Below are 18826 nucleotides of genomic sequence, written 5' to 3'. Positions count from 1 at the left end.
ATTTCAGATGCCAGCCCTAAGTAAGGTCCCTAAGCCACCTATTCTTCTGATGTACTGTCTGTAGACTTAGAAGTTCCTATGACTCACTTAGGTTCAATAATTCACTAGATTGACTCATAAAACTCAGGAAAGTGCTATACTGATTTTTATAGTTTTATTATAAAGGATACACAAAGATCCTTGCCCTCTTCTTGGAGAAAGAGGCATGTCACCATGTCTGCACATCAATGTGCATCTATTCACCAAGTACGAAGCTCCAATCACCTTCCATGTCTAGAATTCTTATTGGGATTTCAATACGGAGGCATGGCTGGTTTAGTCATTGCCTACATCAGTGAACTCAATCTGCAGCCATCTATAAGCTTCAGGAGGTTGGGCCAGCATCAGTACAAATCATCTCTTTAGCATGACAAAGATAGCCTTTTCACTGAGAAAATTCCAAGGTTTTTAGAAGCTCTGTGCCAGAAACCTGAGATGAAGACCCAGTAAATTTTTATTACGGAACATGAAATATAGGACATCAGTCCAAAAAATACGTGGGCAATCACAATTAAAATGGTCTATTGAAAATACTGGGCTCCCCAACTGGCACAGTGGTAAAGAATCCACCTGCCAATGCAGGTGATACATGAGACTCAGGTTCAATCCCTGGGTCGGGAAGATCCCCTGGAGAAGGAAATGGCCACCCACTCCAGTATTCTTGCCTGGGAAATCCCATGGACCAGAGGAGCCTGGTGAGCTACACTCCATGGGATCATGAACAGCTGGACACAACTGAGTGACTACACACACACACACACACATTGAAAATACCAGCAATTGAATCTGGAAATGTTTACTATCTAGTTAGTTTAATATTACCAGACAGGATGATTTGAGATAAATTTGGAACAACACAGGGTTCTGGGCCTTCTATATTCTAGTGGCTGTGACTATTAAGTAAGTCTTCAGTTTCCAGGCTTTCAGTAAAATTCCTTTCATCTGGGACTTCTCTGGTGGTCCAGTGGTTAAGAATCTACCTTGTAATGTAGGGGGCATGGGGAACTAAGATGTCACATGCCACAGGGCAATTAAGCCTGCGTACCACAACAAAATATCCAGCAAGCCAGGACTAAGACCTGAACCAGTCAAATAAATAAATAAATATATTAAAAAAAAAAAAAACTCCTTACATCTCTCAATTGTTGTGAAGGGCCTCTGAGCTCATGCCTCTGAAAGAATCTGTAGAGTAATATCAAAACAATGATTATCATCGTGTATGATTCAGAGGTTAAGACTCTACTCTTCCAATGTGGGGGGCATGGGTTCAATCCATGATTGAGGAAGTTCCACATGCCAGAAATAAATTAACAAATAAAACAGCTATAATGTCAGGGGATAAGCTGGACAAGAAGGAGTTTTCTGAGCCATAGGTCAGGGTCATGGTCATGATGCATTGGTTTAGAGTTCAGCCTTCAGAAAAGTATATTAGCCAGCTTGGGATGCCATGGCAAGATACTACCAAATAGGTGACTTAACAGAAATTTATATCCTCACAGTTCTGGAGGCTAGGTGTCCAAGATCAAGGTCATGACAGGGTTGGTTTCTGGTGGGATCTCTTTCTGGATTGTAGACAGCTATTTTCTCACTGTGTTCTCACATGATCTTTCCTCTGTGTATATACTTTCCTGGGAAAGCATATTTACTTTAATGAGCATAAACTGAGTAGTCTAGAGTTCCAATTAATGGATTTTCAGGAAGTTCTTAGAACAAACAATAATCTTTTTTTACCGTTTCATCTTTCTGAGTAAGAGTTTCCTGGAATAGGAACGTCAAATAAAGTTGTGTATGTGTAGACAGGAAGTTATTTCAATGTCTCAAAAGAAACCTCCTTTAACATCTTTCAGAACAAGACTGATGAACCTATTTGTAGGGCAGGAATAGAGACACAGATGTAGAGAACAGACTTGTGGACACAGATGGGAAGGAGAGGGCAGGATGACCCGGGAGAGTAGTGCTAACATCCATACACTGCCATGTGTAAAATAGCTAGCTAGTGGGAAGCTGCTCTATAGCCCAGGAAAGTCAACATGGCACTCTGCGATGACTTAGAGGGGTGGGATTGTGGGGGTAGGAGGAGGGCTCAAGAGGGAGGAGATGTATGTACACTTATAGCTGATTCATGTTGTTGTACGTCAGAAATGAACACAACATTGTAAAGCTATTATGCTCCAAATAAAAAATAATTTTAACAAAAAACTTCCTTCAATCTGGTGTTTTCCCAACTCAACTTTATCACTCTCCTCTCATTAAACACATTAAAATGTCAAGAAACAGATCACAATAAACACGTTACTAGGAAATAAATTTCTGTGAGAGCAGGAGGATCCAGAGGTTCTCAAAGGGTGGTCCCCAGACCAGCAGTGTCAGCATCACCTGAGAACTTGTTAGAAATGTCCTTATCTACTAAATCAGAAACTCTGGGGGTGGAGTCAGCAATCTGTGTTTTAATCCACCCTCCTTGGGACTCTGATGCATTGCTAGGGTTTGAAAACCACTGCTGTAAGCCTCCTTATAACCCTTCTTTTTATTTTTCCGCCCAGTGCAGAACGGAGACAGGTGGGTGCCTTAGCAGACTAATACCTTTGAGTCCTTCCAGGAGACAGGCTTTAAATATTTATCTGCATGTTCTTAGTAGAGATGGGAGCAAACCACTTTTTTTTTGTAAAAGGTGACAGCCTGTTTCTTTATATTGTGACTCATACTCTGATCTTCTCTTGTCTTTTCTGAGCTCTTTGAAAACAGTATTCTCTCTGCACTAGGACGAGTGCATTAGTGAGGAATATAAAACGTACTCAAGATGTTAGAGGAGAGCCCCAGGAGAGGGGCTGAATAGCGTGGTCTCAGGGTTTTGCTTTTGAAAAAATTAATTCTGGGGACTTCCCCGGTGGTCCAGTGGTTAACAATTTACCTTGCAGTGCTGGGCACCCACCCGGGTTTGATCCCTGACCGGGGAGCAAAGATCCCACACGCTACAAGGCCCGTGCACCACAGCTAAGACCCAACACAGCCAAATAAATAAACATTTTTAAAAGCTCATTCTGCCCACCTTCCCCAACCCACTTCCGTCTCCTCCCCTTCCCTACTTGAGAGAGCTCTTCTTCCATACCTCTCTTCTTGGTTTGGCAGCTTTAGGGTGGTCTTTCTCTTTCAGCTCCTGACTCCATGCATTCTCTTTGACATTTTCTTCTAAGTTCGGTTCAATGCCCATAAAAGTTTCAAAAGTCTTTATCCCACCCCCACCTGCCAGGTAATACTATCTTCAAGGATATTGGAGGAACTGTATTAAGACCAACAGCTTTGTCTGCCTTGTGAACGAGAGCTTGCTCAGCTCCCAGGCTTCACCAAAGCTGGCCTGAGCAAGGGTAACATCACTTGATGTTTCCCTACATTGGCAGAGAAAACCTGAATTAAAACCATATCACGTTTCCAGTTTGTTCCAGTCGGACTCCAGAGTCTCCTTCCATATGGCTGTTCCAACCTGGGTGAGGCCCCCTTAGTGTGGGTCTGGTCCTGCCCACACTGTTTGGCCTCCCTCCTGGTTACAGGGAGCCAAGCCCAGTGAGCAGAATGAAGGTTGTATCCACAGGGTGTCACTGAGGGGCTCTGTCTAACAAGTCCTCCGAAAGAGGCTGGTTTATCGCTTCTGGGGTGCAGTGTAACCTGCTTTCAGACTTCATTTCACATTAGAATCACCTGGGGAGCATTATAGATATTAACACCCTGGCCATACTCTACATCAGTTAAATCAGAATCTCTGGTACAGACCTAGGCACCAGTATCTTTTTAAAAACTCCCTGAGTAATTCCAAAATGCAGCCAATTTAAGAGCCACTGGACCAGACTGTGTACACAATTATATACTACACTAAGACATTATAACCATTTTGTTCAAAGCACTTCACATAGCTAAATGAGTTATATTGTCGTCATTTGCTGTTTCACAGATGGGAAATTTGATACATAAAGGGAAAATGTGACTCATAAGGGAGGCCACAAATGAACTGTTATGGGGTTATAGAGGTGTCACTGCTCTCATCAAGGACTGAGACGTGGTAAATGCTGTATTACTCTTAGAGGTTTCCGGGGACCAAAAAGAGTTTGGAGAATCTATCAATAAATGAAGGATGCAGGCAATTTGAATGGAATCATCATGCATTAATTTCTGAATTAAGGTTTTCTGTGTGAGAAACCAGAACACTGAAGAAGTAAAGTGATCATGAATTTTTAAAATTAACAGTATGGCTTTGGTTTTAATATTAAATCTGACTAAGAACTGTGGGAAATGCTCGCATGAGGTCAGAATCAACATCAAAATACTGTAACTGTGTTCCAGAGCAATTCACACCATGTGTTTCCGGAGATACTTCTGTTCATCAGCTCTGGCTCAAAACAAATGTCAAAAATATCAGACCAAAGGACTTGTCAGGCCATAGAATCCATGTCCTGAATGGCTACAGAATATTTAAATTACAGTGGGGGAAAAAATGAGAGGAAAGAAGTTGATAGCAACAGAACTTTTATTCTGAATATTAGAGTTTTAAATTTCATTTCTTTTTTTTTTTTTTTTTTTTTGTCCTCAGCAGGCAGATCTTAATTCCTCAACCAGAGATTGAACCCATGCCCCACTGCAGTGGAAATGTGGAGTCTTAACCAGTGGACTGCCAGGGGAAGTCCCTAGTTTCATATTTTTAATAATCCTTTTCTCTGATAGAGTACTGGTTATAAATTACTAATCCCATCATTAGCATCTGGTGTGAAAGTCATTCAGTCTGTGTCCGACTCTCTGCAACCTCATGGACTGTAGCCTGTCAGGCTCCTCTGTCCATGGGATTCTTTAGGCAAGAATACTGAAGTGGGTAGCCGTTCCCTTCTCCAGGGTATCCTCCCAGCTCAACCTCATCATAACCAGAAGCTGAATCAGTCAAAAGAAGGGCCAGGATTACTTTTAGCAGAACTGTGTTTCGGTTGCTTCTGTCACTTTTCTATTTTGCTTTCCAGAAATGAATGATTTCTGCACTGGGATGAGCAGAACAGAAAACATCACTGGAAAGGAGAAGCCCTTTGATTTTGTATTATCAGAGTGGAGAACTCCATCAACCTCCCTGAAAATTTGTCTCACCTGGAGATTATATAGAATATCCTGCAATTATTAATACATGAATGGAAGGTCAACATGCTCCTAGAGGACTTGTTACAAAAGAGTTCCCCCACCAGCCTGTGGATGAGACCTGAAATTCTTCTACCATAAATTCAAACTTTAGAATAAAATTCCATCCCTCTCATGGAAGATCTTGAGAGTTCCGCAATGACCATTATCTTCCCCTTTTTCTTGACAGATAAAGCAGAGGATGCCCAGTTAAATCTGAATTTCAAATAACTAATGAATAATGTTTGGTATAAATATTTCCCAAATATTATATCCCTATGCTAAAAAAAACACATTTTTTTCTTTGTCAGAAAATCAAATTTAACAAGGCATCCTGTATATATATTTATTAAACCTGGAACCCTTCTGATAACCAAATGGAAATTCTCTTTGTGGCAGCAGTATGCCCATCAGCAGACATTAGGTCATGGTTGGTCTAAATTAATCATTTCCTCATTTTCCCAGACTTTCTTGCAGCTGGGGGTGTAGTGTCCCGGTTGTTGAGACATTAAGTCTGTACATATGTGCAGAATATGGCTTGAGAAGACTTTTTTTTTTTTTTGCAAAAGTGACTAGTGGTTGCATCTTTGCTCTGTTCCTCCTTGACTAGAATGTGGACGTGGTATTGAGAAGGGCTTCCCCAGTGGCTCAATGGTAAAGAATGCACCTGCCAATGCAGGAGACGTGGGTTCAGCCCCTGGGTTGGGAAGATCCCCTGGAGAAGGAAATGGTGACCCACTTCAGTATACTTGCCTGGGAAATTCCATGGACAGAGGAGCCTGGTGGGCTATACAGCCTTGGGGTCGTAAAAGAGTCAGACATGACTTAGTGACCAAACAACAATTCCTTTCATCTTCCCTTGCTGGGAACAATGGTGCAACTAATTGAGACATTTATGCTATTGACTTGTGAAATTATCATAATTTCCACATTGGACCTGTGTTAAATAAAATGTTAACAAAGACAATCTCATATAACTTGCTGCCTCTCCCCGCCTGCGACCCCCTCCCCCAAACAAGACAGTGAGGTCATAATAAAGGAGTGTAGGGACAAAAGAGAAGAGATCTGAAGCCTGTCTTGAGGCTTCGCAGTGTTAAAAGGCCTGGGAGATGAAGGGAGATGAAAAAGAACCAGTAGGCTTAGAAGGAGTGACAGGAGGAAAACAGCATTCAGTGCCCAGTTGAAGAAAGCTTTTCAAGGACAAAGTGATGATTTGTCTGAAATGCTGCCAAGATGATGAATAAGATGAGTTCAGATAAACGCCTGCTGGATAACGTGGAGTTGAATTGACAAGAGTGATGTCCCTGGGGACACAGGAGGAAACCCTGGATTAGAGAGGGTTTAACAGACACGAACAATCAGGTTCTTCCAGAAACCCCCTTTGCCATGCTCAAAGGGAGGTTTATGTCCCCAGACCCTCTGTTCTGTTCTAGAACTCCCATCTAGAATCCTGCACAGGGGAAGGTATAGAATAATGACAGCTTCCGGACTGGTCACTGTGAGGATGAAATGATGGTCCGCTTTCTGTAAGGCAGGGTGGGTAAACTAGTGCAAAGGGTGCCACACCCCATCACTTATGTTTGTCTTGGGTAGAGACAAGAGAGCCCATAGTGCTTTAAATATTTACTAGCTCTCTGTCCTTTCCCAGAAAAGTTTGCCATGCTTTGCTGGAAATAGGGGGGGAGAGAGAATGAAATAAGACAGTGAGTAAAGGATGAAAGGGTTTAAGAAAGGGTTTTTGTTTTGTTTTGCTCTAAAGAAGAATGAAATAGGACTTCCCTCCTGGTCTCAGTTCAGTCGCTCAGTCATGTTTGACTCTTTGCAACCCCACGGACTGCAGCATTCCAACTTTTCTGTCCACTGCCAACTCGCAGAACTTGCTCAAACCCATGTCCATCGAGTCGGTGATGCCATCCAACCATCTCATCCTCTGTTGTCCCCTTCTCCTCCTACCCTCAATCTTTCCCAGCAGCAGGGTCTTTTCCATTGAGTCAGCTCTTCTCATCAGGTGGCCAAAGTATTGGAATTTCAGCTTCAGCGTCAGTCCTTCCAAAGAACACCCAGGACTGATCTCCTTTAGGATGGACTGGTTGGATCTCCTTGCAGTCCAAGGGACTCTCAAGAATCTTCTCCAACACCACAGTTTTCAAAAGCATCAATTCTTCGGCACTCAGTTTTCTTTATAGTCCAACTCTCACATCCGTACATAACTACTGGAAAAACCACAGCTTTGACTAGACGTACCTCTGTCAGCAAAGTAATGTCTCTGCTTTTTGTTTGTTTGTTTCTGCTTTTTAATATGCTGTCTAGGTTGGTCATAGCTTTTCTTTCAAGTAGCAAGTGTCTTTTAATTTTATGGCTACAGTCACCATCTGCAGTGATTTTGAAGTCCCCCAAAATAAAGTCTGTCACGACTTCCACTGTTTCCCATCTATTTGCCATGAAGTGATGGGACTGGATGCGATGATCTTAGTACTTTGAATGTTGAGCTTTAAGCCAGCTTTTTTCACTCTCCTCTTTCACTTTCATCAAGAATGCTCTTTAGTTACTCTTCACTTTCTGCCATAGGGGTGGTATTATCTGCATATCTGAGGTTATTGATATTTCTCCCAGCAATCTTGATTCCAGCTTGTGCTTCATCCAGCCTGGCATTTCTCATGATGTACTCTGCATATAAATCAAATAAGCAGGGTGACAATATAAAGCCTTGATGTACTCCTTTCCTGAGTTGGAACCAGTCTGTTGTTCCATGTCCTGTTCTAATTGTTGCTTCTTGACCTGCATACAGATTTCTCAGGAGGCAGGTAAGGTGGTCTGGTATTCCCAGTTCTTGAAGAATTTTCCACAGTTTGTTGTGATCCACACAGTCAAAGGATTTGGCATAGTCAATAAAGCAGAAGTAGATGTTTTTCTGGAATTCTCTTGCTTTTTCTACAATCCAACAGATGTTGACAACTTGATCTCTGGTTCATCTGCCTTTTCTAAATCCAGCTTGAACATCTGGAAGTTCATGAACTTCAGTACTTCATGAAGTTCAGAAGTTCATGAACAGTACTTCATGTACTGTTGAAGCCTGGCTTGGAGGATTTTGAGCATTACTTTGCTAGTGTGTGACATGAGTGCAACTGTGCGGTAGTTGGAACATTCTTTGGAATTGCCTTTCTTAGGGATTGGCATGAAAACTGAGATTTTCTAGTCCTGTGGCCGCTGCTGAGTTTTCCAAATTTGCTGGCATAATAAGCACTTTCACAGCATCATCTTTTAGGCTTTGAAATAGCTCAACTGGAATTCCATCACCTCCATTAGCTTTGTTCATAGTGATGTTTCCTAAGGCCCACTTGACTTCCCTGGTGGTCTGATGGTTAAGAATCTGCCTGCCAATTCAGGGGACACAGGTTCAGTCCCCGGTTTGGGAAGATCCCACATACCAAGGGGCAACTAGGCCCGAGAACCACAACTACTGAGTCTGCAAGCCCTAGAGCCTGAACTCCGCAACGAGAGAAGCCCCTGCAAAGAGAAGGCTGAGCACCACAACCCAAGAGTAGCCCCCACTGGCCACAACTAGAAATAGCCCAAGTGCAGCAACAAAGACCCACACAGCCAAGATAAATAAATAAAAGAAGGATGAAATAACAGTTGTGTGTGCTGAAGAGTCAGGAGAAAGAATAAAAATTGACGTTGCAGGAAAAAAAATTGCGGGGTGGTGTTCTCGAGTATCACAGAAGGGTAGGGATCAGGAGCCCAAGCAGAAGAGTTGGCCTTGGTAGCACTAGAGACTTATATGTCTTTCACTGTTATTCTATGAAGAGATGTGCCGTCTCCCACACATGACGAAACACTCTCCAGGGCAATCACATGGCTCACCTGCTTTGTTTCCTGTTTTGGGGCATTCACTGTCCTGTGCTGTCTGATGCCCACTTTCTGAAAACCATTATTTCAAAAGTAATTTTTATATATTTCATATGATTTCTTATTTGCTTCAGATGGGAAGTGTTAGAACACAAAACCCAACTGAGTAAGTTTTAAAACTTTTATTGGCTTTATTCAGTGTTCTAGAAATAGGATTCCAATCTAGCAGATAAGAAAGAGCTCCAAGGAGCTATACAAAATGAGAGACTTTCATAGGAGATAGGAACAAGGGAGTTACGCTAGGCAAAAAACCAAATTCAAATTGGTTATTGCAAGGTTACCTTCCCTATAGGGACCAATGAGGCAGATTGCCTAACACTGAACAGGTGATTCCTGTTTGATTGGTTGAAATTTCTGTTTCTGGGAGCGCAAAAATTATAGTTAAGCCTTGCTTTGGTGACATGGGGCTTAATATAAGTGATTCCATTTTGAGCCTATTGTCTTGTTTTTAACAGCATGTAAATCGGCTCCCTCCTTCTATTTCTAGTTGAATTCTATCAAGCCCTTTATTTTAGATAAAATTAGCTAGCTGTAGCGAATTTTCCAAGTTTATTACATTCAATACACATAAAAACTGGAGCGGCTTTTCCTCGTGTTTCTCAATTCTTTTATGTTTATACCTCTGGCTTTGCATACTACCAGCAGAGGGCACTTTAGCCATATTTCAGCCACTTAGTAGTCAGAATTAAACAATTTTATCTTTGGGATGTTCCCGCTAATATAGAAAGAGAATTCTAGTCCTCAGCTTAAAATCCTCTGTGAGCCCACCCGGCTCCTCTGTTTCCCTTAGGATGTCAGCCCACTCTTCCTGGTGTCCAGGCCACGCTTAGTTGCTCAGTCGTGTCTGACTCTTTGCAAACCCATGGACTGTATAGTCCATGGAATTCTCCAGGCCAGAATACTGGAGTGGGTAGCCTTTCCCTTCTCCAGGGGATCTCCCCAACCCAGGGATAGAACCCAGGTCTCCCGCATTGCAGGTGGATTCTTTACCAGCCAAGCCACCAGGGAAGCATAGTGTTAATTTGTTTTTTCTTCCACTGCCTCCAACCCTTCCCCTTCTTTGCTATACCTGCTAAATGTGAAACTTCCTCGCAGCTTCTCTTAAGTACTCTCATCCCTTCCTAGGTGGCTTCTAGATGGGAAACACCTGAAGTCCAGGTATATTTCTAGGAGCCTAGAGAGCCTTTGTTCTTTGAGATCCATCATCATTGCAAACTCAATGTCCAGATCCTGCTCAACAATTCTCTCTCCTTTCTGCTTATACCTTCTAGTTTTCTTAAACAAATTAAAAAAAAAAAAAAATCAGTACTATTGAAGTATAGTTAATACATGAAGAGGAGCAGAATATGCCACCCCCAGATATGCCTGTTTGGCATAAGGATTATCTTGGATTGGTTATTTTTAAGAAACAACAGACACAGGCGGAAGTTCTGAGAACAGAGTAGAAGCTACCCTATTGTATGGGATATTTACATTTATAAGGGAACTCTCCATTTGAAAGGGTATCTTCCTCACTGGACCAGGAATAGGAGGATGACTAAAGCTCTAGAAATTCTAGAAACTACTGTTCTTTAAAAATAACCTGTTTACAATAATCAATATGCCTAATTTGGGGGTAGTATATTTTGTTTCTCATCAGTACCTCTTTCAAAACGTTAAAGAAGTTTCACAATTTAAAAGCTAAGCTGATAGATCACTCCATGTCTTATTGAACCAGTCTGTCTTGATAGTAAGTCCACTCAGTTAAAGAGCTGTGTCTCATTTCAGGTATGTGTCTCATTTCAGGTATGTATTACATGAATCAGGGATTTAATAAGAGGCATTTCTATGGAAGGCTTCCCTGGTGGCTTAGCAGTAAAAGAATCCTCATGCCAATGCAGGAGATGTAGGTTCGATCCCTGGGTCAGGAAGAAGCCCTGGAGAAGGACACGGGAACCCACTCCAGTATTCTTGCCTGGGAAATCCATGGGCAGAGGAGCGTGGCAGGTTATATATAGTCTGTGGGGTCACCAAGAGTCAGACCATGACTGAGCAACTAAGCACGCATGAATCCATAAACATGTGCTACTGAAACACAATTTTCCCTCTAAAATCACCTAAGTGGGGCTTCTCTGCTGGCTCAGTAGTAAAGAATCTGCCCGCCAATGCAGGAGATGTGAGTTCGATCCCTGGGTTGGAAAGATCTCTGGGAGAAGGAAATGGCAACCCACTCCAGTATTCTTACCATAACTAAAACCTGAAGTTCTAAAACTGTAGAAATCTTTTCGTTTCCATCTTAATTGGAAATGCACTAATCTTTCAATTCATCTCTAAATTTAATAAGATCTTCTGGAGGTGAAGATAAAAGGGCTTCATAAATCAGAAGACCTGCTGCTGGTCAGGAGATGTGAATGCGCTGCAGTGGAGGTCCAGAATACATCAGCAAAAGACATTTCATAGGAAGGCCTGAAGTTGGCAGAGCCTCATAAAGCCCTGCAGAGTAGGGGGAGTTTTAAGAGACAGCAAAGGGAGCCCTACTGCCTGGACCAGGTGCTTCTGCTAAATTTAATTCCTAACTTCTGGCATTCTTATGAGTAACCTATATACTCTGGGCCTAGAGATTGCCTGGCATCCTCTCCATAAATCTTATAGGGAAGAAGAAGCTAAAGCAGGTAGATGGGTCTGGATTTTGAGAAGGGGAATTTACATTGGATGTAGACATTAATTCTGTCCTTTCTTCTTGTTAAGGGACATAATTTCTGTCCTTTCTTCTTGTTAAGGGAGTCCTTGTGGCTAGCATTATATTTCCCTGTCTTCTTTTCAATTTGATATTTCCATAGGTATCCATCAGACAATTATTTAGAATGAGAGTGTCCTAAAGACTTTTTCTCTGTTGCGTATTAAGTCACTTCAGTCGTGTCTGACTCTTTGCAAGCCTAGCCTGGACCATAGACTGCTAGGCTCCTCCGCCTGTGGGATTCTCCTGGCAAGAATACTGGAATGGGTTGCCATGCCCTCTACCATTTTCTCTCTTAAACATAGCCAATTCAAAGGATCCATCATGTAGCCACTGACAAGTTGCATCTAATATTAGCCTCAATAGCGACTCAAACAAATGAACGTTTTTATGGTTTAACCAAGGCTGCAAGAGGTAGTCCACAAGACAGTACAAAAGATGCAGAAGATCCACTCCCTAAGAAACATCTAGCTGCAGATGGGGTGTGATCTGTATTTCTGTCTGGTTAAATCAATAAAAACAGTTTCCTGGCATGCTGAGAATTCTCACCCTCTGCACACTTTACTCAGAGGTCCCAGGATCCCTCAGCTGCAGCAACCCTGCAGTGGGCAGAGTCCCATCCGCATTGCCACCTGTAGAGGTAGACAAGTTGTTCCTTCCTCCCCTCTAGGTTCTTTGGCTGGTCTAACAATTAAATGAATACAAGACAGGTTAATAGAAAATCAAGCAAAAGTTTAATAACGTGTATACTGACCGAGTGACTGAGCACTTACCTCCTTATATACATGAGGGAAACCCAGGAAAATGGAGTCACTCTCTGAAATGGCTAAAGCTGCCATCTGAAATACCATAGGCAGCTAAGACAAAAGATGATGGTAGAGAGGTGTCAGTCATGGGAGGTTATCATGAAAAGCACCAGAAACAAGTATAAGATTGTTATGCAGATTTAAGTCCTCATCTTCTCATTGGCAAGAATTTTCTAGAAATTTGGATATCCTTCTTTTCCTGGTACAGAGAGGGAGACACCCTTTACAAATGATTTCCCTTATAAACATAAATCTTTCTTACAGAAGGGCAACTGCCACTCAGTTTACAGAGCTTCACCTGTGTCTACTTTTATAGAAAAAATTAGTTTAGTTCAGTTCAGTCATTCAGTTGTGTCCGAGCCTTTGCGACCCCATGAACCACAGCACACCAGGCCTCCCTGTCCATCACCAACTCCTGGAGTTCACTCAAACTCATGTCCATCGAGTCGGTGATGCCATCCACCCATCTCATCCTCTGTCGTCCCCTTTTCCTCCTGCCCTCAATCTTTCCCAGCATCAGGGTCTTTTCCAATGAATCAACTCTTCGCATAAGATGGCCAAGTATTGGAGTTTCACCTTCAGCATCAGTCTTTCCAATAAACACCCAGGACTGATCTCCTTTAGGATGGACTGCTTGCATCTCCTTGCAGTCCAAGGGACTCTCAAGAGTCTTCTCCAACACCACAGTTCAAAAGCATCAATTCTTCTGTGCTCAGCTTTCTTCACAGTCCAACTCTCACATCCATACATGACCACTGGAAAAACTATAGCCTTGACTAGACGAACCTTTGTTGGCAAAGTAATGTCTCTGCTTTTTAATGTGCTGTCTATGTTGGTCATAACTTTCCTTCCAAGGAATAAGCGTCATTTAATTTCATGGCTGCAATCACCATCTGCAGTGATTCTGGAGCCCAAAAAAATAAAGTCTGACACTGTTCCACTGTTTCCCCATCTATTTGCCATGAAGTGATGGGACCAGATGCCATGATCTTAGTTTTCTGAATGTTTAGCTTTAAGCCAACTTTTTCACTCTCCTCTTTCACTTTCATCAAGAGGCTCTTTAGTTCTTCACTTTCTGCCATAAGGGTGGTGTCATCTGCATATCTGAGGTTATTGATATTTCTCCCAGCAATCTTGATTCCAGCTTGTGCTTCTTCCAGCCCAGCGTTTCTCATGATGTACTCTGCATATAAGGTAAATAAGCAGGGTGACAATATACAGCCTTGACATACTCCTTTTCCTATTTGGAACCAGTGTGTTGTTCCATGTCCAGTTCTAACTGTTGCTTCCTGACCTGCATACAGGTTTCTCAAGAGGCAGGTCAGGTGGCCTGGTATTCCCATCTCTTTCAGAATTTTCCACCATTTATTGTGATCCACACAGTCAAGGCTTTGGCATAGTCAATAAAGCAGAAATAGATGTTTTTCTGGAACTCTCTTGCTTTTTCGATGATCCAGCAGATGTTGGCAATTTGATCTCTGGTTCCTCCGCCTTTTCTAAAACTAGCTTGAACATCTGGGAGTTCACAGTTCACGTATTGCTGAAGTCTGGCTTGGAGAATTTTGAGCATTACTTTATTAGCGTGTGAGATGAGGGCAATTGTTCAATAGTTTGAGCATTCTTTGGCATTGCCTTTCTTTGGGATTGGAATGAAAACTGACCTTTTCCAGTCCTGTGGCCACTGCTGAGTTTTCCAAATTTGTTGGCATATTGAGTGTAGCACTTTCACAGCATCATCTTTCAGGATTTGAAATAGCTCAACTGGAATTCTATCACCTCCACTACCTTTGTTCATAGTGCTGCTTTCTAAGGCCCACTTGACTTCACATTCCAGGATGTCTGGCTCTAGGTGAGTGATCACACCATCATGATTATCTGGGTCATGAAGATCTTTTTTGTACAGTTCTTCTGTGTACTCTTGCCATCTCTTCTTAATATCTTCTGCTTCTGTTAGGTCCATACCATTTCTGTCCTTTATTGAGCCCATCTTTGCATGAAATAGAAAAAAAAACCAGCTTAAAATAATCAATATGCCAACAAGGCATACGTTGGGGTGGTATATTTTGTATCCCTTCAGATTTAAGACTAGTGAATATTAATCATAGCTGAGCAACCCAGAGGCTATCATAAACCTCTTCAGCAAGGCAACTCGGGGACTAAAAAATAATTTCTTGAGGTCTCTTATTGGTTTTCTTCCTGCCAAATCAGTTGAATAGAGAGATAGTAGCATAAGTCAGGCTCTTAAAAGATATACACCTACAATGAAAAAAAGAAATGTTAAAGGTCTAAGAGCTCTTTAGATTATGCAAGAACTGGTCATTGTTTCTGAAAACGAAAATGTCAGTGCCCTTAGCAGTGTTATCTGTGGTCTTGATTGCCTCTCACAGAAGGGCATGTAGGATGTGAGCATTATTTTGTCGGACTTCCTGGTGGCCCAACCAGGGGCTTGTGTGGGAAGACTCCAGCCCGTGTATGCATGGTCTGTGGTGACGACAAGTCTTTCAGGGATGTATCAGGTTGTTGGATTTCTGTTCCCACCATTTCCTCAGATCCTGGAGAAAAAGTCCAGCTATGAGGCAACCTTCAGACAACCCAAAAGGTTGTTATGCAGATTTAAGTCCCCATGCTGTTAAAGTGCTGCACTCAATATGCCGGCAAATTTGAAATACTCAGCAGTGGTCACAGGACTGGAAAATGTCAGTTTTTATTCCGTTCCAAAGAAGGGAAATGCCAAAGAATGTTCAAACTATCGCACAATTGCACTCATCTCACATGCTAGCAAAGTAATGCTCAAAATTCTCCAAGCCAGCTTTCAACAGTATGTGAACCAAGAACTTCCAGATGTTCAAGATGGATTTAGAAAAGGCAGATGAACTAGAGATCAAATTGCCAACATCTGTTGGATCGTAGAAAAAGCAAGAGAATTCCAGAAAAATACCTACTTCATTGACTAGGTGAAAGCCTTTGATTGTGTGGATCACAACAAACTGGAAAATTCTTAAAGAGCTGGGAATACCAGACCACCTTACCTGCCTCCTGTAAAACCTGTATACAGGTCAAAAGGCAACAGTTAGAACCAGACACGGAACAATAGACTGGTTCAAAACTAGGAAAGGAATACAGAAAGGCTGCATATTGTCATCACCCTACTTATTTGACTTACATGCTGAGTACATCATGCGAAATGCTGAGCTGGATGAAGTACAACCTGGAATCAAGATTGTCAGGAGAAATATCAATAACCTCAGATATGCAGATGACACCACTCTTATGGCAGAAAGCAACGAGGACCTAGTCTCTCGATGTTGATGAAGGTGAAAGAGGAGAGCAAAAAAGTTGACTTAAAGATCAACATTCAAAAATCTGAGATCATGACCTCCGGTCCCATCACTTCATGGCAAATAGATGGGGAAACAATGGAAACAGCAAAAGACTTTATTTTCTTGGGCTCCAAAATCACTACAGATGGTGATTGCAGCCATGAAATTAAAAGACACTTGCTCCTTGGAAGGAAAGTTATGACCAACCTAGACAGCATATTAAAAAGCAGAGACGTTACTTTGCCAACAAAGGTCTGTCTAGTCAAGGCTATGGTTTTTCCAGTAGTCATATATGGATGTGAGAGTTGGACTATAAAGAAAGCTGAGCACCGAAGAATTGATGCTTTTGAACTGTGGTGTTGGAGAAGACTCTTGAGAGTCCCTTGGACTGCAAGGAGATCCAACCAGTCCATCCTAAAGGAGATCAGTCCTGGGTGTTCTTTGGAAGGACTGATGCTGAAGCTGAAGCTCCAGTACTTTGGCCACCTCATGGGAAGAGCTGACTCATTGGAAAAGACCCTGCTGCTGGGAAAGATTGAGGGCAGGAGAAGAAGGGGATGACAGAGGATGAGATGGTTGGATGGCATCAGCGACTCAATGGACCTGAGTTTGAGCAAGCTCCAGGAGACGGTGAAGGACAGGAAAGCCTGGCGTGCCGCAGTCTATGGTGTTGCAAAGAGTTGCACTAGACTGAGTGACTGAAACGCAACAAGGCCGAGTCCTGAAAACAATCTGGGCAGTCAGGTTTTAGTTCTTGGTCAAGAGGGAGGGAGAAAAAAAGGAAACAATAGTCTGGAAGTTGTAACCAGATGTTGCATGAAACTGAAAGAATTGAAAACTTGCAAGGGCTGACAATTTGTACTAGGTGACAAGATCTAGTCCAAGTCATAGGTAAGGAATGAAATTGGCTTTTCCATAACAATAAAGAAATCAATGAAATTCCTACCTGACAAATGAGTTTGCACATCCATCAGTGACCTGCAATTTACAAAGACATGCAAAATAGCTCAAAAACAATGAATAGAATTAGAATTTGATCACTCCAGAGGATGTGCTATTATTTTCTATGAAACACAAAATTTCTATGTTCATTCCTCTTTTAATGAAAGATAGCCTTAAAGAAAGATTATTCTTTATCACAAAATAAGACTGGCCTCATTAAGATTGACCTGATAATTTACAGGGGTGCAGCAAGAATGCTAATTTAACATATAAACCTTTTAAAGTTTGCTTTACTTAACATATAAACCTTTTAAAGTTTGCTTTACTGGAATTTTTTCATAGGGAATTTCAGGTTGGACTTGTACAGACGCCTGAAGGTTAGGAAGCCAACTCATGAACTTGCCACCACATTTCATCTGCAGTATCTATGGATTGGGGGTAAATCCCTCTCTTCTCTATGTCCCCAAATTTTTCTAAGGTTCCTGGACCTCTCAAAGTGACCTTTCTTGCCCACCTGTAAGGCTGGAAACCTATAAGCCAGGTACCAGGCCAGTTTTTCTAAAGGGGCTTAGTAAGCCTTGGCTCTAGAATAAAGTCAACATTAGCTTCTTGAAAGTGAATAAAAGTAAGTGAGCATTATTCTCAAATTTGACATTCCAGCCAAAGCCTTGGTTTTATCATATCCTATTAACAAAGAAGAGAGTCTTACTGAACCTATGCAAATAATTATATTGTCATGAAAATAAGAATGTTCAATAAGAGATTCTTAATTCTGAGGGAGAAAGCAGGGAAAAAAAAGATAAACTTCTTTCTTTTTTCTAAATTTTATTTTTATATATTTACTTAATATTTTGGTCATGCTGCATGTCATGTGGGATCTTAGTTTCCTGACCAGGGATCAAACCCCTGTCCCCTGCATTGGCAGTGTGTAGACTTAATCATTAGACCACCAGAAAAGTCCCCAAATTTCATTTCTGTTTATAAAAGTGTAGTCTACTAAATTGTTATGAGTTACAGATAGCTTAAGGAAAAAGAGAAAGAGGTTCTGTATATCCAGAAAAAATAGAATTTTAGGGAATCAGTAATATTTCAAATAAAACTCAGAATCATCTTTTATCAGATCTTCATTCAGTCTTAAGTAATTAGTGTTCTGATTGATCTTGGTTTGCAATCTCATGAATGCATCTGCTTCTCTAGAGTTCTGGAAATCTCGACTCATTCCACTAGTATATCCTTAAAGGTACTTAAGTGATATCATTGGAGGTCTAGGCCCAGGAGTGCTCGGTTGGCAGAGTTCTTTTCCCTGGGTCTCTGGGATAGTCCTTCTTTGCAGAAGACAAAACACTCTGACCTGTAGCTGATTTGTAGGCACGTTTAGAGAAGCATCAGAGTAAAACAAAAAGAACTATCTGTAGATGATGAAACACTTAGAATGACCAGGGTTAACCCATAACTGATAATTTTCAAAAGTGGAAGATCTGATGAGAATTCATGACAAAAATAATGCAAGAAGCAAGAAAATTTGTTTATGTGGCATGCAAGAATGAAGTCAATCCAAAAATCAAAGGGGTTTTACCAGAAAATAGGGTTTGCCTCTTGGATGTGGAGCCAAAAGACACAATCAAGCCCAAGAGCAGAAGGAAGGATTTATTACTTACAACAAGTAAGGAGAAAACCCAAGGATGTTTCCCAAAGCAGTGTCTCCCTCAACAGTAAAAGTGGGAGGGCTTCCCTGGTGGCTCAGTGGTAAAGAATCCAGTTGCCAATGCCAGAGACATGGGTTCAATCCCTGATCTGGGAAGATCCCACATGCCAGGCAGTAACTAAACCCATGAGCCACAACCACTGAGCTTGTGCTCTGGAGCTCGGAAGCCTCAACTACTGAAGCCCACGTGTTTCAACTACTGAACTCCACGTGCCCTAGAGCCTGTGCTCCCCAACGAGAG

This window comes from Cervus canadensis, chromosome 14 (genome assembly GCF_019320065.1).
Source record: "Cervus canadensis isolate Bull #8, Minnesota chromosome 14, ASM1932006v1, whole genome shotgun sequence".
NCBI classification, from domain to species: Eukaryota; Metazoa; Chordata; class Mammalia; order Artiodactyla; family Cervidae; genus Cervus; species Cervus canadensis.
This window is presented reverse-complemented; position numbering follows the sequence as displayed.